The 26,953-nt window shown below is 45.6% G+C and overlaps 1 protein-coding gene and 1 long non-coding RNA gene across 8 annotated transcripts in view; one reads left to right on the forward strand and one right to left on the reverse strand.

The window, feature by feature from the left end:
- Rgs6 (regulator of G protein signaling 6) overlaps positions 1-26,953 on the reverse strand; it is a 533,969-nt gene that overhangs the window by 120,955 nt on the left and 386,061 nt on the right. The gene's annotated exons all lie outside the window — the stretch shown is intronic.
- Positions 14,008-14,926, forward strand: LOC146892347 (uncharacterized). The gene is made up of 2 exons (XR_015004324.2): positions 14,008-14,273; positions 14,643-14,926. It is a non-coding gene; the product is annotated as an uncharacterized LOC146892347 (long non-coding RNA).

Consider the following 26,953-nt stretch of genomic DNA (forward strand, 5'->3'; position numbering starts at 1 on the left):
ACACTCCAGATTTTGATAGGGAAGGAGGAAGAGAGGGGAGGAAGAAGAAAGGAAGGAAGGGAGGAAGGAAGGAAGGAAGGAAGGAAGGAAGGAAGGAAGGAAGAAGGAAGGAAGGAAGGAAGGAAGGAAGGAAGGAAGGGTGAATAGACAGAAGAGAAGAAAGGAGAAAGAGAGGAAAAGACAGATAGAGAGGCAAAGGGTGACCTCCCAGGTCCTATTCCCTTCACGTATATTTTCTGAAAGCCCTGTAGTCGACTTCTCATTGTGACAGACAGAATAATGGCTCTCAAGAAGTCCTATTCCTGCAATCACAAATGTGTTACTTTATATAGCAAAAAGGGTTTGCAGGTGTGAGTAAGCACCGCCAAGAGAGAGAGTGATTATACAGGTCACCGAATACCATCAGAACAGTCCAGTTCTTCTATCAGATAGAGTGGGAGGCAGGGCAGCAAAGTCACAACACCTCCAGACAGAGGACCAGGTCTAGAGACACAGCCAGACTCTGCCCTCCAGAAAAGTCAAATAAATTTCCATTGTTTTAAGTTAGTGACAACTAAGACACAAATCTCTGGCCAGAGCTGGGTCAGTAGATCACACCTAGGTACAAGGGATGCTGGGAAAATCTTTTAGCTGAGGCAACAATGCCTTCAGCCAAATTTGGGGCTTTCTTAGCACTCAGAAGGGAAGGAAAAATGGTTCCTGGGGCTGCTACATGACCTGAAGAATCTTTACATTCAGGAAACAGAAAAATATTCTTTTTGAAAAACTATTTATTTACTTATTACGTATACAATATTCTGTCTGCATGTATGCCTTCAGGCCAGAAGAGAGCACCAGACCTCATTATAGATGTTTGTAAGCCATCATGTGGTTGCTGTGAATTGAACTCAGGACCTTTGGAAGAGCAAGCAATGATCTTAACCGCTAAGCCATCTCTCCAGCCCCAGAAAAATATTTTTAAACAGGACTGGGACCTAAGTAGTTGGCACTCACACAAAAACCTTGGAAAGTTTTTTGACAAGAGATTTAAAAAGATTCAAACAATTCCTTTGGCAGAACACTTCCAGTTTTTCAAAATTTCAGCCACAAGTCACTAGTCAGCTATGGATGCCGGGAGGGCTGGCTGAGCCCAGCTGTGATGTTCAGAGACCACAACAGGGCTCCGAATTTGAGAGAGCTTATTCTGCCTCTTTGTCTCAGCGGAATCTGAGGTCTGATACCCAGGGTTCGTTCATCAGGGAAAGCTGTCAGTAAAATCACATTTGGGTTGATCATACTCAACAGAGGGTTTTTTTTTTTGCTTGTTTGTTTGTTTTTTCTTTTTCTTTTTTTATGATGTACTGAAGATACAGCACAGCCCATAAAGTTCTTGCCATATAAGTCTAAAAATCTGAGTTCAACCCTCCAGAACTCAGGCGTGGTAGCATATGCTTGTCATTCCAGCATCGGGGAGGTAGAGACGGATGATCTCCACCTCTGGGTGACCCAGTTTACCCTACTCGGTGAATTTTAGGTTGTAATGAAGGACTTTGCTCAAAAAAGCAATGTGGACAGCTCCTGAGAGACACTCCATGTTGACCTCTGACCTCCACATGCATGCACACACTTACGTACCCACGTGAATGCACATTCACACACAGAGCTTTTTTATGAATGAATGAATGAATGAATGAATGGGTGAATGAGCGACCGGATAAAAGTGTGAACTTAGAGGGTTCCAAAAAGGTTTTACCCATCCATTCAGCACAAGAACATTTTGCTTTCTGTCACGCATGTGTGTGCTGTACCCAATGGGCTCACAACCAGTGGAAGACACACCCACAAGTCAACAACGACCCTTGAGCACAATGTGTGCATTTGTGGGGATTCCTGGGGCCGTGGACCTGACCCCTGCATTAGACTTGCGGATGGCTCTTGCTTGAGCTGAGTCCTAGAGAACCAGATGGCATTAGATAGGTAAGGAAGGTGACATTGCAGGATGAGCCACAAAATCCTGAGACACAGAGTCAGCAAACACACAGGGCTTAGTGTTTTCTAGGTACCATTCCAAAGATTTCACATACAGTAACTCACACACATAGCCACCCGGAGAAACAAGTATTGTCCCTATTCCCATCGGTAAAGACAAAGAAAGTGAGGTAGAGAGGTCAGGTCAGTGGCCTACGGTCACATGGTCTGAGGTCAATGGCAAACCTACTAGGATCAGAGCCAGTACTTGGAATGAGTCATTTTGTTTGGCTCAGAGATGGCCTGGGTAATAGCAGAGGGTGCCACAGAGGAGACGAACAAGGCTGGAAGGCCATAGGAACCACAAAAGGAATCTAGGCATCGTTCTGGAGCTGTCTTCTTTCTGTCCACGATCTTTCTAGCTGTCTTTTCTCCATTTTCTGGACTATCCTTGCCCAACTACAAAGAGGGGTTGCCAGTCCCCAACTGCCTAGAAGAGGGAAGAGTGTCTGCTAAACCTACCACATGTCTCCTGGCAATGCCTGGAGGTAGACCATGCTGAAACCAGCCAAGCAGAGTGAAGGACTCCCATGCATCAAATGGGATGGGTGTGTCTCATGGCAGAGCTGAATTACGGGTGGCATCCCAGATGCACACAGAGCTGGCTGGGGTAGTAGCTGGTATTCCTAGCATCCATTGCTGGGAGTAAAAGGACTCTAGTCAGTCTGAGCGTGGCAAATATGGCTCTGGAAGGTTTTGCCCTTCTCCTTCATTCCCTCTGCCTTTCTAAAAACTGCTAGATCACATTCCTAAAAGTAGCCACCAAGGTGTATTTTCTTATTAGACCACTTCCTCCTCCTGAGGTAGACTACCAAGGTCCAGCTATCAAAGTATTAAAGTCCAGCAATCAAAAGCCCCCTTTGGCTGCAACAATTACATTATTATTATTATTGTTATTATTATTATTATTTACATGCCCTATTAAAATTAAATACATCCTCCTTGAGGTGAAGCAGAATGGGTAATCTGAAACTGGAGACACAGTACAGAAAGTACAAAAAGCAGTGGCAAAAACCAGGGCGGAAGGTCACATACGGACAAGGTCTGAGAGCCCATGGTCATACAGACAAGGGACAGTGACAAGCAAAGCATTCAGAGGGATGGAGACTCCAGAATCCCAAGTGGAAGCACTGGAGGCACACACCGGAAGTTTACATGCGCTGTGGCCACAGACTCTTGGAGCCCACCCTTAGTGTCCAGTCTTTTGGTATAGATGGTAACAATCTTGCACATAGGGCTTTTCCCCTTAATTCCTTTCTGTAGCCTGAGAGCAATGCACAGCACCAGTGTTTAATGTCTTTGCTGCATGCGTGATACAATGCTTTTATATCATTCTTCAGACTGTTCCCAGTGCTCCCCCTTTCAACCAAGTGAAAGAGGGTAACTCACAGGGGAAGGAGGAGGCCCAGGAGAGGCCTGAGTTAAGTACAGCACAACAAAGGAATGGATGGTTTGGCTAGAACCTAAGGGCCCTGCGGAGCAGACACTAGCAGCCATAGGGGATTAAAGCTGGGGTTCCCACCTTTTAGAAGTAGGCTGCCGGGTAATCAGCCCAAGAGACAAAGCAATACATGATGTAGATCAGAAAAGTAAGGCTACAAATGATATGCCTACTCCCTCCCTGGTGAGGGTAAAAAACCACCTGCAGGTGCTAGACACCCACTGGGGCTGTGAGAGGGAAGGGCTGGGTAGCTGGAGGAGGTGTGATATTGCTGAGTAAGATTCAGGGCATGTCTGCAGGAGACCTTGATTTGGGAGCAGGTAACAAGCTGTGCAGAAAGCAAGAGTGAGAGTGTGTGTGAACATTTCCTCTCTTCTTCCCTTCCTGGGGGAGAAGATTTTGGTCTGACAGCTTCCATCTCTCCGCCCCATCCCCACCCTCATAGGAAGACCGGCCTGGACAAACTGCAGCATTCTGGGGCTTATGTAAAAGCGAATTGGGAAGAAAGGGTTAACGTCCATGGTTGTCTGGAACCAGTGGCAACCAGATGCTCTAGGAGCCGTCATAGGTCAGTGGCAGAGGTCTCTTGACCATTGACAGTTGGTTCTGCACCAAGCGTGTGCAGACCCAGTAACAGACCAATCTAGAGAAGGCTGAAGGTGTTCACGGAGCCCTGCCTTTACCAGCCACTGCTTCCAATACACAGGAAGGGTGTGGGCATGAAAAATCTGGTCAGGGTCCTCAGAGACACTATCACTCCCTGAATAAGCCCAGACCTCTCAGAAATTATCCCATGTTTCTGTCTATCTCTCTCCCTTCCCTCCCCTCTCCCTGCCCCCCTCGCCTCTCCCTCTCCACACATTCACTGTTTTCCCAGGTGACTCTCAAGTGTGTCTTAGGCGACCTGTAGTCTGTATATTAGAAATGCTGGCCCCCTCATCCTCGTCAGCAAGTCTTTGTCCAAGGGCTCCAGGAGTCCTAATATTTCTGTCCCACTTCCATGTTGCTCCGCACTTCCTTTTCCTTTGCCAGTCTCCTCCCGACTTCTCACATACACACTTGGAACGACTGTTTCCGTTGGTGGAAAATATCTCCGCTAATCACCGAAGAATCCTTCTCCTCTTACCTTCACAGACTTTCCCCGCTGACTTCCCCGGTGCTCTTTCTCTGCCTCCCCACCTTCTCTGCCTCTTAATTTGGAGGCAGAAGAACAATTAGTGTCCTCGGCTGCCCTTCATGATAGGATGTTTCTCCTTTCTATTAAGTTAAAATGTCTGGTTATTCAATTCACAGAAAGAGGAGGACATTGTGAACTTGGCAGTCATGGAAGTAGGAACAGGGAATTGAGAAGCTAAGAAATAATTGAGTCAGTTCTAATCGAGTCGGTTCCCTTCATGGGTAATGGTACTACTACAGACAATAGTAGATTTGGAGTGAAGGTCTATCATGAATGAGAAGGAATTACAACTAGGGGGATGGCAGGCAGGACTCCCCCATTCTTGTCAACTAATTTGGGGTCAGGAGGGAAACTGAGTGGAGCAACCTACCTCACATCAACAATCGCTTACCTGGCCCCTAACCTGCCATCGGGACAGAGGTCAGTTGCTCAGTGCAGCTTCAGTGGGTGGGGCAAGAAGATCTAGTTCCCAGAGACCCCAAGGGAGGCAAGTCAACTCTTATCAATGGTGGATTCATCCTCAGCAGTCACGTGGTATTGCGTCATCAGCTCTACTCTATGAGTGCCACCTTTTGGGGTCGGGGGAGTCACAATCCCGTAAGAGCTCACGGGCCTGAAGCCGTTATTCTGAATACCTTTGAAAATGCAATCTGTCACACAGGGTGAGTCCTCAGAATCCTAGAAACCCATGCCCCTTGTATGGAAAAGAGCCCTTACAAGAAACTCAACAGAGATCATGCACAATTGAGAATCCAGGGGAAGAAAGTAGAGGCCTTTAGTGAAGTTTAGAGTTCATCACGCTGTGCTGAAGTAGATGGAGCGAGGGATCTGGCCTACGAGTGGGTTTAAATCCCGACTCTACTACTTACCATGTATGATCTTGAGGAGTGTCATTTAACTCCCACGAGCCTCAGCTACTCTGTCCGTACCAAGGGGAAAATATGTTGATCTTACTTGGCACAAGTAATTCAACAACTCAGGCCCCGGGGAAGTACTTCTGAACCATGGGCAGTTGACTCTGTTTCCTCTGCAGACCAGCAATGACACAGCAAATGCTATATTAACATTTTAAAAAATGCATTGTGGCCCAGCAGTCGTGACACATGCCTTTAATCCCAGCATTTGGGAGGCAGAGGCAGGATCTCTGTGAGTTCAAGGCCAACCTGATCTGTAAGAGCTAGTTTCAGGGCAGCTAGGACTGCAACACAGAAAAATCCTGTCTCAAAAAAAAATGCAGTGTGTGTGTGTGTGTGTGTGTGTGTGTGTGTGTGTGTGTGTGTGTGAATGCACATGTGCCACAGCGCACGTGTGGAGGTCAGAGGACAAGCTGTAGGAGTCCTTTTCCTCTTTTTACCACGTGTCCTGAGGATCAGACCAGACTTGGCTCGTCAAGTTCGGCAGAAGCGCTTTTGCTTATTTAGCCATCTGGCTGAACCTGGATTTTTGTGATGAAGCAAAGGATTCTAGGAAAGAGGGTGTGGATTTTATAGCCAGTCCTGCCTTTTATTAGCTATATGACTCTGAACAAATCATTTAGTCTTTTTGGGAGTCTCAGCTTTGTTATGAAATGGTAATGGCATTTGTTTAATTCTGAGAATTACAGTGTGAACTTAATCAGCCAGGTCAAGTCTGAGCATTGCTGGTATATTAATTGTCTTCTTGCTGCTATGACAAAATGCCTAAGCAAAGCAACTTAAGACAGGAAGGAAGGATTCATTTTGGCTCATTTTGAAGACAGAGTCCAGCATGGTGGAGGAGTCATGGGAGCAGGAGCTTGAGGCAGCTGGTCACCTTGCACAATGTGGCGCTCAGCTGGCTTTCTGTTTTTACTCAGTCTGGGACCGCAGCCCAGGGGACGGTGCCACTCACATTCAGGATGACTCGTCCCTCCTGGTTAGCTTAATCTAGAAACTCCTTATAGACATGCCCAGAGGTTTATGTCTATGGCGATTCTAAGTCCTGACATATTGACATTCAAGATTAATCATCAAATGTGGCAAGGAATTAATTATATGATAATTAATTAATTGATAGTAAATGACAAATATAACTTGCAACATGAAATTTTGAGTACAGCATTACTTAAGAAGCTAATGCTTTCTTTGAAAATAAAAGTATGATTTTTTTGTCCATGCAGAAGTTTATTTTAATGAAATGTTTGGGAAAAGTAGCTAAACAAAAGAAATGAAAGTCACATATAAGCCCCCAGGCTCTTTTCTCTTCCCCGCGTCTTTCCTGTTTTTAATGCTGTGGTACTGGCTCATCTTTCACTCCAACTCTGAAGTAGATCTCCACGTTGTTTCCACTGATAAACAATACAGCAATGAACAGGCACAGCTTTTCACATGTTCCATGATTTCCTTAAGATAAATCTTGGGCAATGGAATTTCTGGGTTGGTTTTAAAGCTTTGGAATAAACCGTCGGACTGATCTCCAAACCGCACTGAGCCAGCCCTTCTTCTCTCTCCACACATGTCCCTTTTCCCACATCCTAGCCAGCCCCGAGTGTCTGTATTTTTGCCCTTCTGACTGAGAAAAAATTCAGGAAAGTAAATACTAAAGGTGACTACTATCAGCAGGACATGGAGTTTTTTTTTTTTTTTTTTTTTTTTTTTTTTTTTTTTTTTTTGAGGCTCGTGTATACTAAAGATTTGGTCACCAGCCTATGACACTCCCAGGAAGCATTTGGAACCTTTAGGAGGCCGGGACTAGTGGGAGGGAGTTAGGTCATTGGCACTGGGCCCTTGCAGGGGATATTGAAACAGGAACCTCCTCTTCTCTTCACTTCCTGGTAACCTGGAGGAAATCAGCCTCCCTCTACGCATGCTGCCATCCTCATGAATTGTGTTGCTTCTGGCCCAAAGCAACAAGACCAAACAACCATGAAACAAACAACCACGGACTAAACTTGTGAAACCATGATTTGAAACAACTCTTCAATGCATTTAAATTAATATCCTCAAGTCTCTGTCACGGTCACAGTATCAGAAAGTCTGTCAGCGCCATGACTTTGGAGGTTGAGATTTAAATAGTCTGTGCTTAAGTCTGTCCAGTCTTTCTTTGATGGATTCTGTCTTTGACGTTGCATTCAAAATATTGTCAGGAATTTTTAAGTCTTCGTTGAATTTGTTCGTTCAACAAATTCCTACTGAGGTGCACGAGCCACCCTTCCTGAGTAAGTGTAGCTACCACCCCCTCATCAAAGAAGCCTCCCTTTGCAGCAAATGGAGACCATCCCAGCAAACCACAACTGGACACAGGGTAGAGATTATTGGATTGTGGGGAGCCCACCACAATGGGTACATCTATATCATAGCTCCTAAATCTATGACTCAGGGAACATGGCAGAAGAGGGGGCAGAAAAATGGTACGAGTCAGAATACCAGGAAGTCTGTGGTGACATAGTCTTCTAGTTTGTACAACCTAGAAACGATTGCACAAACAAGACCAGAACAAAGGTAATATCAATGGACATACTAACCAGGAGAGAGAAAAGATTTCACAGGGTCCTATCCCTAGTCATAGACAATTAATGACTATGGGGAGATGTCAAATTAGCTTCCCTTAGGAATGAGTTCCTTTATTGATTGTACAATGTAGAATGGTCAGCCCTGAAACCATATGCATACAAACAACAAATATGGACTTTTAAGGTAGAACTTACGTATTTTTGTATATACATACATACTTACATATACATGAATGTAACAATAATAAAAGAAAAGGAGGGTATCAACTTGAGACTTACTGGGTGGGGGGGGGAGGCAAGAGGAGGATTGGAGAGAGGGTACCTGAGAGAGGCTGTAGGAAAGAAAATGATGTAATTTTGTTTCAACTAAAAACAAACCCCCAAAACTCACAGATGCTTTTTGAATGCTTCCTACCTGACAAGCACTAGAGAAACTTTCACCCAATGCACAGGGCTGAATACGGAATACATGTCACTAAAGAGCTTACGGACCGAGATAAACACAGACCGCAAACGCATTTCCACTTGACTGAAAGAACTCCATGCAGGGGACAGCTTCAACCCCAAAGAGAGATGATGACAATGCTATTTGGACTCAGGTTCTGAATGACATGCTGTTTCACGTGAGTGTTACTACCTGAGTGGGGTGTATTGACTGACACCAGAGGGGCCGTTATGAACAGTGTTCTTCCCCTACCAGGAAAAGAGGAACTGTCTCCCATGCTGGAACCTTCACTTCATTAATAAGTTAATGTAGTCACGCTGTCTGTCACCCCTATTTTGCAACCCTTCTGATTTAAGCCCGGTGAGGAAGAATTATCCTTCCTCCAAAGAGAACCTGGAAATGTGCAAGTGGCCACTCTGAGTCCTGGCTCTTGGCTGGCCAGCTCTACAAGAGCCACAGCATCTTCAGTTAGCTGACCCCACACATGGAACAACCCCAACTATCAACTTATTATATTCCTCTGTAGTCCACGTTGTTTAGAAGTGAAACATAACAAATTTCTAGAGAACCCACCTATAAAGTGTCCCTATGAAAACTATGTAGACGTAAAAACCTATGGGGCTTGGGCATTTCAGTATGTGGCCTGCTCCACTGCTCTGAGAGAGGGGATGTGGGCTTTCCTGGGAACAAGCAGAGCTCTGCCCCTACGGGTCTACCCAGTATACTTCTATCCACCTCTATTGCTGGAGCTGATTCTTGCCTGGAATGTCATGGTATGGCCTCGTCCTCTGAGTTAGTGTCCTAGGAGGTCAGAAGGCACGTGTGGAGAAGGGCCTGCTCTGTTCATATCACTGAGTGAGTGCTAGGCCAGGCTGGATGGGATGTCTCTTTCAAGTCATCTCTGAATTCCGTCCTCAAGGGCCCTGACTTACGGCATGTAGGTGAAAAATGGATTTTGAGTGAATGGATTGAACCTTCTGTCTTCAGAATTAGAGACAGGATGTTTACGTTTGGAGGAAATGGCAGACACCCGGCATTTGCAGGGAAGGCTGAATATTATTACACAAGGGAAAGATGGGCAGAAAAATGGTCCTAGAAATGGGACAAATTCTGTTCATTTTATAATTTTGTTTGTGTATCCTCCCAACATACGTGCTCCCTAAAAGGAATCTTCCACATCTACTAACTCTGACCAATTCAAAACACTAGGAAGCCTGCCTGCTCCAAGAAGCCTGTTCGAAATTCCACTAGCCCTTCTTAACCTCTGGATAGGCCCCACCCTCCCTATTAACCAGGCCACAAGCCAGGCTTCTGCCCTTTGGAATCTTGATTTCTCTTTATGGGTTAAAGTAGTGAAAATGTATGACTCAGATCTGGAAGTCACAGTTGCAAATCGAGTCGGCCTCTCGGGAGGTCCTGAGAAAGCCCTTTCTCGTCTCTCTCTCCTGAGGTCTGGGGCTGTCTGCACTCCTTGAAGCTCCTCAGTCTGTAGGAGTGTGTGTCAGACTAATCTGCCTCCATCATAAAATGGCATTACCCGATACAGTCTTAAGAACTGACCCTTTGATACATTTTTTGATATCCTCTAGGTGTGACCCCATTCACCCTCAAGAAGACACACACATGGTGTGAGGCCCTGCTCCCTGTTCCCAAGCAACAACGAGAGCTGAGGTCACTCTACCAAGGACATGGGGTGCTCTTTTATTTCCAGGGCCAGCTTATAGACCCACAACACTGAGATCTATCTATCTATCTATCTATCTATCTATCTATCTATCTATCTATCTATCTATCTATCTGTCTGTCTATCAGCCTGATTGTATCTGCTGAGAGAAAACAGGGCTTCATTCTCTCACTGGCTTAACTCCAGCCCTCAAGGCCAAGCTTGGCTTCAGATTTCTCATTTCTCTAGCTTCGGTATCCCAGGAATGCAGATGCTAACAAGGAATGACTAGATTACCCCGCTCCTCCATTATAATACATTACATGATGACCTCTTTATCTCGTGTGCTTATTTATGTCATGGTATATAACTCTCACATAAACCTGTGTAGTAACAGGAATTCCACGCTTCAGAGGATTATATGAGTTCTCTAGGGAGCCTGAACCCCACTTTCCAGAGGAGGAACTGGAGTCCTTGTGCCCTCACAGCACACAGAGAGTGAGTAGAAGGCTTTGGGGGGAGGGAACACTACTCAGAGGAGTTTGATACCTGTAAGGGGTACCAGTGAGGACCACCTTCCTTCTCCCCTTGAGCACCCTACTGTACTCAGTACTGCCTTGATGCTTTAACAAAGTAACTGACTGACCACTCTAGGAAGGAGACGCTTATGTTGGCCCATGGTTTTTTTAGGGATCCATACAGCTCATCATGGCGGGAATACATGTCAGAGTAGTTAAAGCATATGGCCTGGGCTCCTCTCATTTTGGTAGACGACAGGATTCAGAAGTCTCGGATCAGAACCAGAGGAGGCTATAGCCCTCAAGGCCCCCGCTAGGGTTCCTCTGTTCCCAGCCATGGCCTACACCCCACAGGTTCTACAACCTCCAAACCCAGCACCAGCAGCTGGGGACCAACAGGTGCGGAGGGTGGGGTGGGAGGGGGGACTCTCATGTCCAAGCTGTAACGTCTTCTGAGGCTGAGCAGCAGCACACGGCCTTGGGTCTCAAGCCCTTTGTTTGTCACCCTCTGAACTCCAGAGGCCAGGCAGATGTGGAGGCTGCTGGAGGGGCAGCATCACTCATGCCGCTGGAAGCCAGGAGGAATGAACGGCCTCAACCTCAAGCCAGTGTCCTAAGTTCCCTTGCAGTGGGAAATGGATTTGTTTGCGGATTCTGCTCTGGGCTAGCGCTTCTTTATGACTCTGTTTTGATATACGATGGCTCCCTGTCACCTCTCACCTAGTCTGAAAGCCCAAACTGTCTGGGCTGGAGAGATGGATCAGCAAAATGCCTGCTGCACAAGCATGGGGACCCGAGTTCAATTCCCAGCACCCACATAAAAGGTGGGTGCACGGTACATACCTGTAATCCCAGAGCTGCAGGGCCAGAGATGGAGCTCCCTAGAGCTTGCTGGCCAGCAATCTAAGTGTACCTTTGAGCTCTAGGTGTAGTGAAAGACTCTTGTTTACAAAATAAAGTGGACAGAAATGAAGGGAGATACCTCATGCTGACCTATGGCCTCCGCACATGCCTGTGCACATATGTGTGAATGTGTAACTACTATGCAAACTAATATGTCTTGTCTACCAGGTAAATGTGCTCCTGTGCCCCCTCTCTACCCGCCCTTCCAGACCACTTCCCTCCTCCCCTTATCTCTGGGCTTGGTCCCTCCTCTCTTCTGCAGCTCCTTCCTGTCTCCAGCCCCTGGCCTTCTAACTGGACACACTCCAGCCCTGGAAATTACTCAAGCTCCCCATGCTGCCTGCGGTGGCTTCAGAGGGAAAAGAGATTCTTCACAATTTCTAAACACTCTCAGCATACAAAAGCTCCCACTCCATCCATCTTCTTGGCAGAAACAGCCTGTTGGCTTAATGCAGAAATGATTTAGGTTTGAGGGAGGTCTTTGCTTCTGGCCACACTCTGTATTTTCAGTCGCTGTTGGCATGCAATACACAGAATCACCACACAGAGGCACTGTTGCCCTGGAAACCCGCTTGGGTTTGTACACTGCCCTCTTCAGTTAAGCAAACCGACTGGGATCCAGGATAGTGGTATTGATTTTTGTATTTCGTTTAAATTAATTATCATTGATGTTCTGAAGGCTGCTTAACTTCTTGGTTCGAAAGGTACAGATCTAAAATCTGCTTGATGTCATTTAGAGTATTTTCCAGAAGCCAGCAATGAAGGTCAAGGGGAAACTTTGGTGATAGCTCCTTAAGAGTATTTTTCAGGGGTTTTAAAGTGTTCCTGGAACTTCTGGCACTGTGAGTAAGCTATCATGTTAATCGTGGATCCAAAAGTTCCAAAGGAAGAAGTGTGGGCAGGCAGGAAAGAAGTTTCAGATGGATTCCAGGACAGTGGGAGAGGAAGCAGGAACCACATTACACCAAACTTCTGGTGGCGTGAAGTGGTGACAATTCCTAGTTAAAGTGGCTATGTGGTGGTTTAAAAGAAAATGGCCCCCAAAGGGCGTGGGACTATTAGGAAGTGTGACCATGTTGGAGTAGGTGTGGCCTTGTTGGAGTAGGTGTGGCCTGTTGGAGGAAGTATATTACTGTGGGGGTGGGCTTTGAGGTCTCCTCTGCTCAAGCTACACCCAGGCTCTCAGTTCACTTCCTGTTGCCTTTGGATCAAAATGTAGAATTCTCCATCACCGTGTCTACCTGCACACTGCCATACTCCCAGCAGCCGTGCTCCGTACCATAGTGATAATGCACTGAACCTCTGAGACTGTAAGCTGCTACCTCATCTAAATGCTTTCCTTTATAAGAGTTGCCATGGTCCCGGTGTCTTCACAGCAATAGAAACCTTGAGACAGGGACTAAGTCAGCAGTTCGCAGTGTGAGGAGACCGCTGAGCAGGGCCTATTTTCCTCGTGTCTGTGAGATCCCGATCCCCTAATCTTCAGCCTTTCTCCATACGAAACAGTAATAATTCTTGCTGGTAGACAGGGCCAGGCTTGGGCTAATACTAACTCCAAAAACACAACTGGAAATGCACAGAGAAGAACACAGCCATTCTTGAGCATTCTGGGAACCTGTGGTCCGTCCACATACTACCAGGTAGAGAGGAAATCTGGAGCAACCTTCCTGGAGAAGTCTTCCTAGACCTCATAGGTGCAGAGTCCCCATTCCTCATGACTCCACAGTCCTCTCTACTGGAGCATCCGGATCCAGCCCTGTGGCCAGCACCCAGCAGGAAGCAGACGCTGGCTGATTGAATTAAGAACCACATGTACACATACACACGGGGCTTCCTGCGGGGCATCTGGTCTCAACTGAAATAGCGATACTCAGTTAACAGGATGTGGACCCTGGTGTGCTTATGCTATTGGGCCCCTACAACTTAGGCAGTCTTGTATAATAGTTATTGGTCCCCCTTCTCTGGAGCAAGAAATCCTGCATATAAAACCTGACTCTGTCATTAACTCCTATGGGGGTCTGGACAGGTTTCCCAATTCTCTGCTCCTCCTTTGCTCAGCATGCAGGGAGAACACAACACAAGCCACTTTGTATGGCTTCTTTTGGGGGTGAGGAAGTCAGTATTTAAGCTTGGGAAGGTATGCAGTTTGTCGCAAGTTCTCACTAAACGCTGGTTTCAAATAGTACTTTTCACTATTGTTCATTAAAATACAAACCTCTCGGGACTTCTTGCCGGGCACCAGGATCTTTCATGGTAAGGAAATGAAATTCCCTTGTGTCTCTGGCTAAGCCCATTCAGACCTCTGGTTCAGCTGGTGTCTGCTGCAGAAAGGCTGGGAAATGGAACTGGGCTCCCAGAGTAGGCTCTGCCTCCAGGACCTCAGACAGAACCATTAACTTGGCAGAGGCCGTGAAGTGCATGGACGGCAGATTAACTTGCTATCATTTTGGCCTGCCACTGGCCATTTGCTAAATTGCACGATTTGATATAGGGAGTGTCCTCTTGTTCCCTGTTGGCGCCAGCCTGGCTTCTTATCAGCATGGTGTGACGGCTGCGAGTCACCCAGCCACTCACAACACATGTCTTCTCTGCAGAGTTGCCCTTGACTGAGACTCAAGGACACGAGAAGAGAGGAGACAAATGAAAGCAGGTAAGGAGACCCACGCAGAATAAAAATGTTCAGAGGCTTCCTCGAGGTGGATTGGCCACTGAGACCTTCTCTGGGTTCCAGCTCAGTGACAGATGTGTGTTACGGCCACCAGGTCTGCCCAGCTTTACCATGATTTCAGAGAATACCCATGCCTCCCTCTTCATGACCTTGCTCTGATTTCCCTCTAGTCTTTCTCAGTTCTTCTGATGAGGAGGCTGTTTGAAGTTCAACAGTGGCAATGAGCAGCCATGCCATGTCTGCCCTGTAGGTGTCGTCCTTGCCCTTGCTGCTGGATCTGGCGGGGATGGGATCGAGGAGAGCCAGGGAGATGATTGGAAAGGGTGGCTTTCCCTGTCTTCCCGCCTCCAGGCTCCACTCCCCTAAGATGCTCTGTAAACCACTGCCACGGCGAGTGCGGACATCCTCGAGCTCCTGGGCAAGGCTTCGTTACAGAAGGAGGGAACTTGGAGGTCGTTCCAGCTCAGTGCACCAGGGGCACTGAGTACCCACCGGCTCAATATGCAAGGGTGACCAAGGAGTTTGCACTTGATTGGTTCAAGGGCAGACTTTCCAACGTGCTCTGACCTCTTCTAATCTGGAGGGCTGGCCCATTCCTGAGTCTTTTAGCATTTAAATAAACTTTGTTAAACTCATTTCATCTCAAGTCTTTTTTGTCTTTACCAGGGGAAAAGATTCATTTGTATGTCTGGCTCTGAACTGAGAGGACGTCTTACTGGGGTCTGTGAATTATTTTAAAAGAATATGCTAGATATTACAGAGTAGACCCAAGTGTATCCCAACATACGTGGCTTCAAAGCTTTGCCCCCGGTAAAGCAGGAGCCACTTTATATTTTCTGGTCTTTCTACTGCTGAACTATTGCAAGTTGGCATGTACCAAGAAGGACCCCAAAGATACTTGTTGGCAAGGGGAGCCTGGTACAGACGGGACAGCGCAGGCTCCCTGTGACAATCGAATTCTCTAGGCATTTTAATCCTGTCAAATTACTGTAAAGCTTGTTTGTTTAACCTTCCTTGACTTCACTCAGCAGCGAGGAGCCAATTTTCCTAATGCACCATTTTCCTGTCCTTTATCATTCCACTGTGAAACTTAACACAGTATGTGACTCTGATACTCCGTGCCGTTTCTCCAATGCTGGCCTGATGCAATATCTACTCTGAGTAACTAAACTCTCAGTCCACCAAAAATGTCATTCAACCACGAGCTAGCAACAGAAAAAGAAGTTTTGCCTTGTGTTTGGTGACTTTCCAAAACAGCACAAAACGAGGATGAGATGGCTCATTGCATCATTCAAAAGACATATATGTCTTGCAAACATTTTGGGTAAATGCTGTCCCTTTAGATGGTGTCTAGGTTACCCTCAGCTCCAAGAGAATACCCTGGAATCTCTCAGTAGAACTCACTAAGGCATGATTAGTATAAATATTAAAAAAGATCATTATAAAAATTTAAAAAAAATTAGGGCCTGGAGAGATGGCTTAGTCATGAAGAGCTCTTTCAGAAGACCCAAGTTCAATCCCCGGCACTTTCACTGTGGCTCTCAACTGTCTGTAACTCCAGCTTCAGAGATTCTGATGCCCCCTTCTGGTACCAGATGGCATTGCATGCACATGGGGCACAGACACATGGAGGCAAATCACTCAAACAAATAGAATTAAAATTTAAAAAACCCAAAAGCATTAAAAACATAAACTTGAAAGAAAATAGAAGAGGGCTGGTGAGGTGGCTCAGTGGGCTAAGATACTTGTTTTCAAGCTAGAGGACCTGAATTGGATGCCTGAGAGTCACCTAGTGGGAGAAGAAAAGAGATTCCAACCTACAGAAACACATGCGTGCACACACACACACACACACACACACACACACACACACACACACACACATGCACACAGTAAGCAAATGTAGTAATATATTTTTTTTTAATTAGCAGAGTTTGCAAACTACCAAGGGATCTGAAAACCACCAGGGGCTGTAGAACTTGGCCTAAGCAGACCCAATTTCTTCTAAAATATGTTGGTTTGAAGCAGTTTTCAGGAGCTAGGACTTTGCCAACCCTGCTGAAATAATAACAAAGGACTCTTGAAAGTTTATTCAAAGAGTGGGCATTCTGGGATGACTAGCCAGCCCAAGCCAGTTCGTGAGATCTCAATCTGAGCAAAGTTTCTTCCAGACTAGAAGGAAGAAAGAGCAGTCACTCCCTCCCGAGATGTGGGGAGGGAGAAGGCCTGGAGGCAGAGGGAAGCAAGCCTGTGATTCAAGGTGACCACAGGAATCATGCCTGTAACTCCTTTTATTGCTCTATCTCCCATCCAATAGGCTGCCTCAGATGCTCAACAGAGCTGAACACAGTTGAGAGCAACAGTGATGATGGCACGCTTGAGGTGTTGGGGATCAGAGGACAACTGTATGAACTGGTTCTCTTCTTCCACCTTTATGTGGGTCCCAGGGATCAAACAGTGGTCACTAGGCTTGTGCAGCCAGGCACTGAGCCATTTTGCTGGTCAGATCAGAGCTATCATTACCAGGTGTACTGATTCTCCTACAGCCTGATCTCTGACCATATGGAGTCACCTGGCCATTGTGATCAAGGATGGATATGCACCCATGGTTGCATCAAGGCTGCTTCTAAGTCTACTTTCTGTGTTCCTTCCCAAACTGCCTTAATGGACTGACTTCCTTAAGACTGCCACCTGCATCCAACAGAAAGTTCTATATGGTGGCTGACGTGGGGGGCTTGGCCTAATGTCAGGATGAATATACTCGCATTGCTGCACACCAATTACCAGCAAAAACAGGTATTATCAAAGAAAAGATGAGATTGCAACTAATCGGGATAAATGGAGGGTTTTTGTTTTGTTTTATCTTTAGGTGTAGCTAGGTAGCTAAGGGCAGAATGGATGAACCTGCACCCATTCCATAGATAAGTGATACGACTCAGGAAACATCTACCCTTTCACAGATTTTATCCCTGGTCACTGATAACCCCACAAAACTGTCCCCACCTCAGTTTCCATGGCCAGGAACATCTAGACATGTACCACACACTGGTCACATGCTGTTTGGCTAAATGTCAGTATCTTGCCTTCTCTTTTGCAGGTAGGATCCTTCTTTCCAGACAGTTAGATAATCTGCAAACACCTGCTTTAATCCCCTCTCATTTATTGTTTATAGCAGGAACACGACTCTGCAAATTGAAGCAGTCTCAGCCACCTTGTGGGGAAAAAAAGGGTCAGCCCTCTGACCAGTAACAACCCCTGAAAGACAACATGCGGCTTTGCAATGCCTTGAGAAGAGGAAGGTACAAGGGAGCAGCCACAGCTGGGAGTGAAGGCTCAGCACGCTTCAGAAGGCAATGGGATTCCAGCACCCACTCAAGCCCCTGCCAGAGATCACTCCAGCTAACAGGCTGGCAAGGAGACCCAGTGCAAAAGAGAACACTGAATTCCAGGATCCCCTAGCGGACATGCCCAACCCACAGTTGAGCTGTCAGTCGCAACCAAGGATAACTATAAATGAAGCACATCACAAGATCATAAACTTAAACACGAGGGGCATGTGTGTGTGTGTGTGTGTGTGTGTGTGTGTGTGCTACATGTGTACATGCAGAGACCAGAGGAGGATGCTTGGTGTTTTCCTCCTTCCATTTCTGCCTCCTTCCTTGAAGATAAGGTGTGATATCTAACCTTTTTTTTTAAAACTTAGTTTTCTATTTTTAATTATGTGTAGGTGTGCAGGTCGTCTGTGTGTGGGGGTGTACACACGAGCACAGATGCCCTTGGAGGACAGAGGCATTGGATCCCCTGGAGCAGGAGTTATAGATGCTTGTGAACTACCTGGTGTAGGTGTCTTGGAAGAGCAGCAGGTGCTCTTAACTACTGAGTCATCTCTTGTCCTCTGGATAGTTACGCTCTTTTTTGGAGTCATGTGCAGATTTGTTCAGCTGGGCTACCAGGCTTTACATGTGGTGTATCATACTAATACATTTGCAACTTATTTTGTGAAGTCAAGATACAAGCATGAGGTGGGGAGTTGGCAGATGGCTCAGCCAGAAAAAAAAAAAAAAGCACTTGTTGGCAAGCCCGACACCTGAGTTAAATTCTTGGAATCCTTTATCTTAATTATCAACTTGACACAGTCTATAAACTCCTGGTAAGAAAGACTCAGAAAGACATAATTGAGATATGGTGGGGTGGCAGTAGGCAGATCTGTAGGGATTGTCCTGAATTTGAAAAAAAATATTGTATGGGCTTTTAGCCTGCATGCATGTCCATGTAGCAGGTCTTTACAGCGCCCATGGAGGTCCAAAGAAGGCATTGGGTTTCCTGGAATTGGAGTTACACACTGTTGTGAGCTGCCGTGTAGACACCGGGAATCACACCTAGATCTCTGGAAGAGCAGCCAGTGCTCTTAACCACTGAGCCAACTCTATAGTCACATCCAGATTATAGTAAATGATATGAAAAGATGGGTGACTCCATTCCCTAGGTTTGGATACTAGACTGTGTGTGTGTGTGTGTGTGTGTGTGTGTGTGTGTGTGTGAGAGAGAGAGAGAGAGAGAGAGAGAGAGAGAGAGAGAGAGAGAGAGAGCGCTGAGCCTAAGCATGCATGACTTAATTCTCTTTCTTCTAGTGACTGTGGATGCATTATGGCTGGTCGCTGCACATTAATGCCGCCGTGACTCCCCTGCAATGATGGGTTATTGTTGCCTGGAATTGGGAGCTAAATAAATCCTTTCTCCCTTTAGTTGCATTTGCCAGGGTATTTTATCACGGCAACAGAAACGAGACTAAAACGCAGGGTCTCTCACTGAGCCAAGCTCCATGTTCTGTCTAGGCTGCCTAGGCAGAGAGCTCCTGAGGTCCACCTGACTCCATCCCTTTATCCTAGGGTTACACACAAATGAGAACACACGGCTTTCACATGAGCGCGGGAGAGTGACACTCGGGTCCACAAGTCTTGAGAGCAAGCACTGTGACCCGCTGAACCGCTTTTTCAGCATCCATTATGAGATTTGGGGGGTTTTTGGTAGCTTGATTAGGTGGTTCCTAAGCATAAACTTCGTAGATCACCACACTGTTACAATGTCAAGAGGTTGGACATGGCTGTCAGTTCATGAGTTTAAATGAATTTAGGCTTAAGGTCATAAGGCTGCAAGGGCCAAAGACGGTCACTGGTTCTACACAGGCACATGTGCAATGGTTACGCCTGCCGCTGTGTCTAAGCTCTTGACAACCTGGGCAGGTAGATCTGCTCTGTGAAGAAGTTAAGCTTATGTGACAGCCCAAGGTGACCTTGCTAGTTGTCCCACTCATAGTAAAAGCCCAGTTCTGAAAGTTAGTCAGTTATTCTTTGACTTGGAGTATCTCTTCATGGGTATAAGTAACTCGGGAAAGTTGACGCTTTTTATTATTTAGTAGTCGGTTTGCATCCCTGTTACAAAAAAAAAAAATTCCCTTGTCATTTCCAAGGAAATTTCCAAGAAAAAGAGACAGCAAGGATACCGCTAGGAAATCCTCTACCCATGCTCCCCTCATCCCTTCACACATTTCTGGGAATGCAAATGGACTTGGAAAGCAGCAAAGGTTTGCAGGGATAAATTCTCACTCCCCAGCCCTGCTCTCTCTTTCCTTCTTGCACTAGTGATGTGGTCTCGGAGAGCTTGTCACAGGCATTCACTTGACAGCAGCCAATGCCTGTTTCTCCTGCGGCTGATCCCAGCATCAGTTCCCCTGCCGCCTCGTCTGTATAGTCTCTCTCTCTCTCTCTCTCTCTCTCTCTCTCTCTCTCTCTCTTGCTAGGAATCTCTTCCACGGTGTCTCTTCTCTGGGGCTCTTGTTTCCTTCACTCTTCCTCATTTGGATGACACGTCCAGGCCAGGGAGGAACAAACTGGCAATGCTTTGATGACTCTGTGTACACATGGACAGTATCTGATGTCTACTGACTCTGCCTGAACACAGGACTGACCCTTCCTTCAAACTCAACACTTTAATCCCACTCTTTGGAATTTACTTTGGCAAGTGTTTATCACACAAGAGGCAAATTAGCTCCACAGGATTTCATTACATAATGTTCCCTTTAATTTGCTCTGTCAGTCCAGATTATTTTAAATTCTGTCACCAGTCCTCTTTGTCTGTCCTATGCAGTTCGCACACAGGGTCCTGAGGAATGTAGAAGCTGCTTGCATGGTCTCTTCAGTCTAACCAACAACAATTAGCTTATTATGGCTGGCAGCAGAGGGACTAGCAACAGGGGTGACCCTGAAGGGTGATTCACATAAGCTGAACTCTGAAGTCCAAGACAGAAGGGACATCTGGGTCTGGGTCCCTCCAGAGCACATCACAGAAGCATCATTAAACGTTTCCTTCAGTCCTCTCCTCCTGCCCTCCCCCCAATCCTCATAGCTAATTCTAACCATTGTTCAGAGAGCTGACCTGTGCTATTGGGCCATAGATGGGGGGGCCTTGGTGCAGAGCTTTGCTTACTTAGACGGTCTGTGGTCTGGCTGTCTGCTTAATGTCTTCTAAATGTGCCCATGGTCATGCATCACTTGTAAATGGTGATAGGTCCTGAGAATCTCACCACTGGGTGTTCATATTGTGCCCACATTGCAGAATGCAAGAAACTAAGTGGCACATGCACTTAGGCTACCTTGTATGTATGTGTGCACATGTGTTAAAGCCTGCTGCTCCTGAGATAATAATGAACATAAGATTACATTATTATCCCTGGGGAGAGGGGCAGAGACAGGGAGGGAAGGAGGGAGGGAGAGAGAGGGGTGATTAAAAGATTTGGCAATTGAGCTATCTCAGGCTACGGGTGGTACAGCCTGATTTACACCAAACCATCACCCTCCTTATGTTTTAAATAAGTAGAAACAGTACACTCCAAAATAGTGATAAAGCTCTGGTTTCACCCCTTACCTATCCTTAACTCTCTATTCTATTTTCCCTTCCTAGAGAGATCCCCTCACTTCCCCCCAGACCCTTACTCTATCCCTAACCTATGTGGTTGTAGCTTGCTTATCAATGGCTTAATAACTAATATCCACATAAAAGTGAGTACATATATTTGTCTTTCTGGGTCTGGGTTACCTGACTCAGAATGATTTTTGTCCCTAGGACTATCCATCTCATGATTTCAATTTTTTAATGGCTGAGCAAGATGCTCTGTGTAAATGAGGCAGGGAAGAGGGACGTGAGGGAAGGAAAATGGGGCAGAACAACCGAAACCTAATACAGTAGAAGTTTCCCAAAATAGATAAATATATGAAGTTGATCTAAATGAAATCACCAATAGCATGAGAGTCAGAGCCCCAACCAGACATCTCTTGTCACCAAATGAAGTTTTCAGTACTGGGAATGAGTTACATTTAATGGAGCTATTGGCCAAAGGGGTGCCATGGAAACCCCAGGCAGGCTACTACCAAAACTGTTGATTGCTCCCCACAAACTGTTGGTAAGACCTTGTTGCTGAAGACAGCACCCACACAACTCATTGAACACCGAGAGGTTGAGCTGGTGACTACACAGGGTCTTCACCCCTATGAACTAGTATTTATGATACTGGAAATAAATTGAAGAAGATATCAGAAAATGGAAAGATCTTCCATGCTCGTGGATCTGTAGCATTAATATAGTAAAAATGGCCAACCAAAAGCGATCCCAATCAAAATTCCAGCACAATTCTTTCCAGAACTTGAAAGGGCAATTTTTTTAGCTTTATATGGGGGTGGGGGGGAACAAACAAACAAGAAACCAGGAGAGCTAAAACAATCCTGAACAACGAAAGAACTGCTGGAGGTCTCACCATTCCCGTGTCAAATTGTACCACAGAGCTATAGGGAAAAGAAGACAGCATGACATTGGCACAAAAACAGACATTTTGATCAATGGGGTAGAAGACCCCAAAACAAGACCCACACACCTATGGACACCTGGTTTTTGATAAACACACACTGGGAAAAAAAAAGAGAGCATCTTTAACAAAATGGTACTGGTCAAAATGGATGGCTGCATTTAGAAAACTGCAAATAGAGCCATACTTACCACCCTGCACAAAACTCAACTCCAAAGAATCAAAGACCTCAGCCTAAGGCCAGATACACTGAATCTGACGGAAGAGAAAGTGGAGAAGAGTCTTGAACTCACTGGCACAGGAGAAAGCTTTCTGAACAGAGCATCAGTAGCATAGAGAGTAAGAGCTGTAATTAACTGATGAAGGCCTCATGGAAACAAAAAGCGTCTGCACGGCAAAGGATGCCATCATCTGGACAAAAGCAACAGGCTGCAGAATGGGAAATAATTCAAGCTATTCATAAAGCATTCAAAGAGAAGTAGGCCTCTCAAGTCATGCCATCTAGGGGTCACCCATGACACTCACATGTGGCATGTTCAGCCAGGTCACATCTAACCCTACTGTGCAGCCTGGAGCTTTATTACCCATCAAGCTTTGAGAGGCACATCGAATGTCCTGAACCTAAGTGTCCTTCTAATCTTAGGAGCTTTATTGTGAGTTCAATAATACGCTGCTTAGATTCCTCTTGGAAATTCAATTATTCTTCCCCCCCCCATATCTTAGATAAAATTCAGAGATCCACAAACAATCTGGTGTAAAGCTAAAGGCTGATTAACTATTCTGGCCATTTGTACTTTAACTGTTAACTCTTCTTTCCAGTTAGATAACTATCTTTCTTAATGTCAACTATTAGACCACAGTTCTTGCTCCCCTTTGGTCCATTTGTGAGAGAGTTCGTCTATGTTCTTCTACAGGACCACTATCTTCCTCCATGCTGGTCTGGTTCCTATGAGGCTGTCTTGGATGGGCTGGACCACAGGATCCCTTCCCCTCTGGCAGGAGACAACTGAGCAGGATGGCAGACAGTGAGTCAGCTCGCGTCGTGTTGAAACCATGGCGAGACTCGCATCGTTTTTGTTATGTGTTCCTTCTCCCCTAATTATTCTTACTGGGTTCCAGCTTGCCCATGGCTGGTTAGTTCTACCTGCTACCCACACCTTTTAAAATAGTATTTTAATTAAAACATCCTTAAATATCTTCAGAAAGCCATCTGTTTTCTCCGAGACTTTCATGGGTACAACATTCTCCTTGCCACTCCAAATCAAACTGATAGTTTTGGTGGTGACCAACCACAGGACATTCCCTGAGACTCCATACTTTCTTTGTGCCTATTTTGGATACTGGTGTTGATTTTCCCTTAACCCCCTTGCTCTATGTGATGCAGCCTTTCAAATCTTCAGCTTGGCAGAAAGCTTGCTCTGTAGTTTTCTAATGGATTTCGATAATGTTTCCTTTTCTTCCTCTTCCAACTATGTTCATAGCAGCATTATTTGTAATAGCCAGAACCTGGAAACAACCTAGATGCCCCTCAGCCGAAGAATGGTTAAAGAAAATGTGGTACATTTATACAATGGAGTGCTACTCAGTGTGAAAAAGAATGACATGTTGAAATTTGTATGCAATTGGATGGAAGTAGGAAAAAAAATCGTTCTTAGTGAGGTAACCCAGACCCAGAAAGATGAACATAGTATGGACTTACTCATAAGTGGATACTAGCTGTAAAGCAAAGGATAACAGGCCTACAGTTCATGATCCTAGAGAAGCTAAGTAACAAGGAAAACCCTAAGAGAAACATACATAGATCCCCCTGGGAAGGGGGAATAGTCAAGATCTCCTGAGAAAATTGGAAGTGTGGGAGGGGAGAAGGGAAGCGGGAAGGAGAACATGAGAATGGTTTGGTTGAGATGGGGGAAGGACAAGGAAAGAGAGCCAGGAAAAAGATATCTTGACTGAGGGAGTCATTAAGGGGCTAGCAAGAAACTTGGCACTAGAGAAATTCCCAGGAATCCACAGGGATGACCCCAGCTAAGACCCTAAGCAATAGAGGAGAAGGTGCCCAAACTGGCCTTGTCCTGAAGTCAGATTGATGAATATCTAAATATCACTATAGACCCTTCATCCAGTAACTGACAGAAACAGAGGCAGAGATCCACAGCGGAGCCCTGGACTAAGTTCCCAATGTCCAGTCAAAGAGTGAGAGGAGTGAAAATCTGAGCAAAGAGGTCAAGACCATGATGGGGACACCCACTGAAACAGCTTACCTGAGCTAATGGGAGCTCACCTCTGGTCTGACAGCGAGGGAAACAGAATAGGACCAAACTAGGCCCTCTGAATGTGGGTGACAGTTGTATGACTGGGCCAGACTTCTGGGTCACTGGCAGTAGAACCAGGATTTATCCCTACTGCATGTACTGGCTTTTTGGAGCCCATTCTCTTTGGAGAGATACCTTGCTCAGCCTAGATATATTGAACAGTGCCTTGGTCCTGCTTCAAAGCAATGTGCTAAACTTTGTTGACTCCCCATGAGAAGCCTTACCCTCTCTGAGGAGTAGATAGAAGGTGGGATAGGAGGGGAAGGTGGAGGGAGTAGGAAGGGGGAGTGGGAACTGGCATGCAAAATGAGAAAAGATAATTTTAAAAAAATAATTAAAAACATACTTGGAAAGCCCACACTGACACCGCCATTCATTTGGACGAGACTTGAATAGCTGCATAGACCAGCTCTTTGCATTCTACACCCTCTGCCTTGGCCAACTTCTCACAAGTATCAAACATCCTCACCGTTAGAGGCTATGTTGCAGCAATGAGGTTGGCGGACCACTGACCTCACCCATCCACAGAGATTTTTCCATCTGCTTTGAAACATTTTAGTATAACAACCAGGGTTGGGGGTGCTGATGAGACTACCCTCTACTGAATCGATATGTCATGAAGCAAAGATTTTTTTTTTTAAAAGATGGTCTTGATTTAAAACCCAAGCTGGCCTCAAACTTTTAATCTTTCTGCTTCTGTTTCTCAAGTCCGAGGATTCCAGGACCATGCCCAGCTAGGCAGAGAAACCCTAACGATGTCTGTGTCTATACCTCTCCAGGAAATGTTTCCCAGTTTGCTTCCACATCATTTACTTGTGTTATTCATACTAGTATTTTAAAGATTAGAGTTTGGGGTGTGGTGAGGTGGCTCAGAGGGAAAAGGTGGTTACTGTGCAAGACGGCTGATCTGAGTTCAATCCCTGGAGCCCACGTAAAAAGGTGGAACGAGAGACTTGACTCCTCTGACCTCCCATGCACATGTATCATGCATGTGCACACAATACAACAACAGCAATAATAATAACATAAGTTAAAAAAATAGAGTTGGGCAAAGATAAAAGGTTGATCTTCACATCCTCCCAGCTTTATAGTGATTCATATAATGGGTGATAGTGGCATCACAACAATGAAGCTAGGTCTTGGCTTTCATCATCAACCACAAAACAAAGCAGGAGACAGAACATAACGCCATGCGCTGCCAAAGCCAGCCACCCTGGGAAATTCTGCACAGGAGCAGTAGGGAGAGGCTGTACCTGGAGCCGGCTCTCCATTGCTGCCTGTTCCTCAGAAGCAGCCAGGAAGCAGGGCGCCGGGAGCCTTCCCTGTGTATCTGGAAAGGAGAGGGTGCTGCTTCCTCTGGGGAGGAGAACGGTGCCAGGAGAAATGGAGTGAGGAGGCGCGGGAAGGAGGGGCTGATGTTCAGCGAAGGAAATGAATTTATAGCCTCGAGTCACTTCCTAAGAGTGCGTTTGGTTATCTCTTGTCTGCCAGACTTCCCCTTTTCTATATGCATGGAAAGAATTCAGACGCAGAAATCATATCGAGCAAGTACAAGACTTATGGCTAGTGAGCAGAATTGCCCAAATCATCTCTTACCCAAACTCTTCCCCGACACTCTACCAACCTGTAAACACCATCACGGGTGGCCCCTTCATCTTGTCTGTCTACGTCTTATGGCTAAAGGCCCGGTCAGTACCTTGAATGCACCCTGCACAATGTAGACCCTAAAGATGGTTGGTTGCCTGGATATATTAAAGGAGAGTGTGCTGGGAAACCGGAGCATTAGTATCTTTTATTTTCACAACAAGGTGTTGATTGATATGCTATAAACTAGAACCACTGGCAAAATTGAATGATTGTTAGTCCAGGAACTTAGACATCCGTTCTGTCAAGGCCTGCCTATAGAAATAACATGTAGGAGAGTAAGAAAACATTTATGTGAGGTTCAGGGCTCCCCCAGTGTCACTACAGTTAGTTTAATTTCTGCAAAGAAATAAACTGTTTATGAAATTTAAAAAGCACCAGAGTATTATGCTGCTATTGTAATATTGTAAATACTATCTATATGTGTGTGTATATATATATATATATGTCTTTCCCTTATATACAGTGTATGTGCAGTGTATGTGTGTGTGCAGGCATTTGTGAGTGCGTGCATATGCATGCATGTGTACATGTGTGTACACACTAACTTATAGATAGTGAACGGGGGGGGGGTGAGACGATTCTTCTTTGATTTGCTCCTCTCTTCCCTCCTCCTTCTCTTCTTTGCCCCTCTCCTACTGAATTTTTTAAAATGAGCATTTTAAAATTTAAAAAAATGAGGACTTTGGTAAAAAGGCCACATTTTTAATGGAAATTTTAAGGGAAGAGCTAACAAAAATAGATCTTGGTACATTATTGTACTGCCACAGGTCAAAAATCTCCAATAATTTGATTTGAATTTTTTAAATAAATAATTTATAGTAGTTACAAGAATAGACTTATAGATT

This window comes from Myodes glareolus, chromosome 11 (assembly GCF_982192425.1).
Source record: "Myodes glareolus chromosome 11, mMyoGla1.1, whole genome shotgun sequence".
NCBI classification, from domain to species: domain Eukaryota; kingdom Metazoa; phylum Chordata; class Mammalia; order Rodentia; family Cricetidae; genus Myodes; species Myodes glareolus.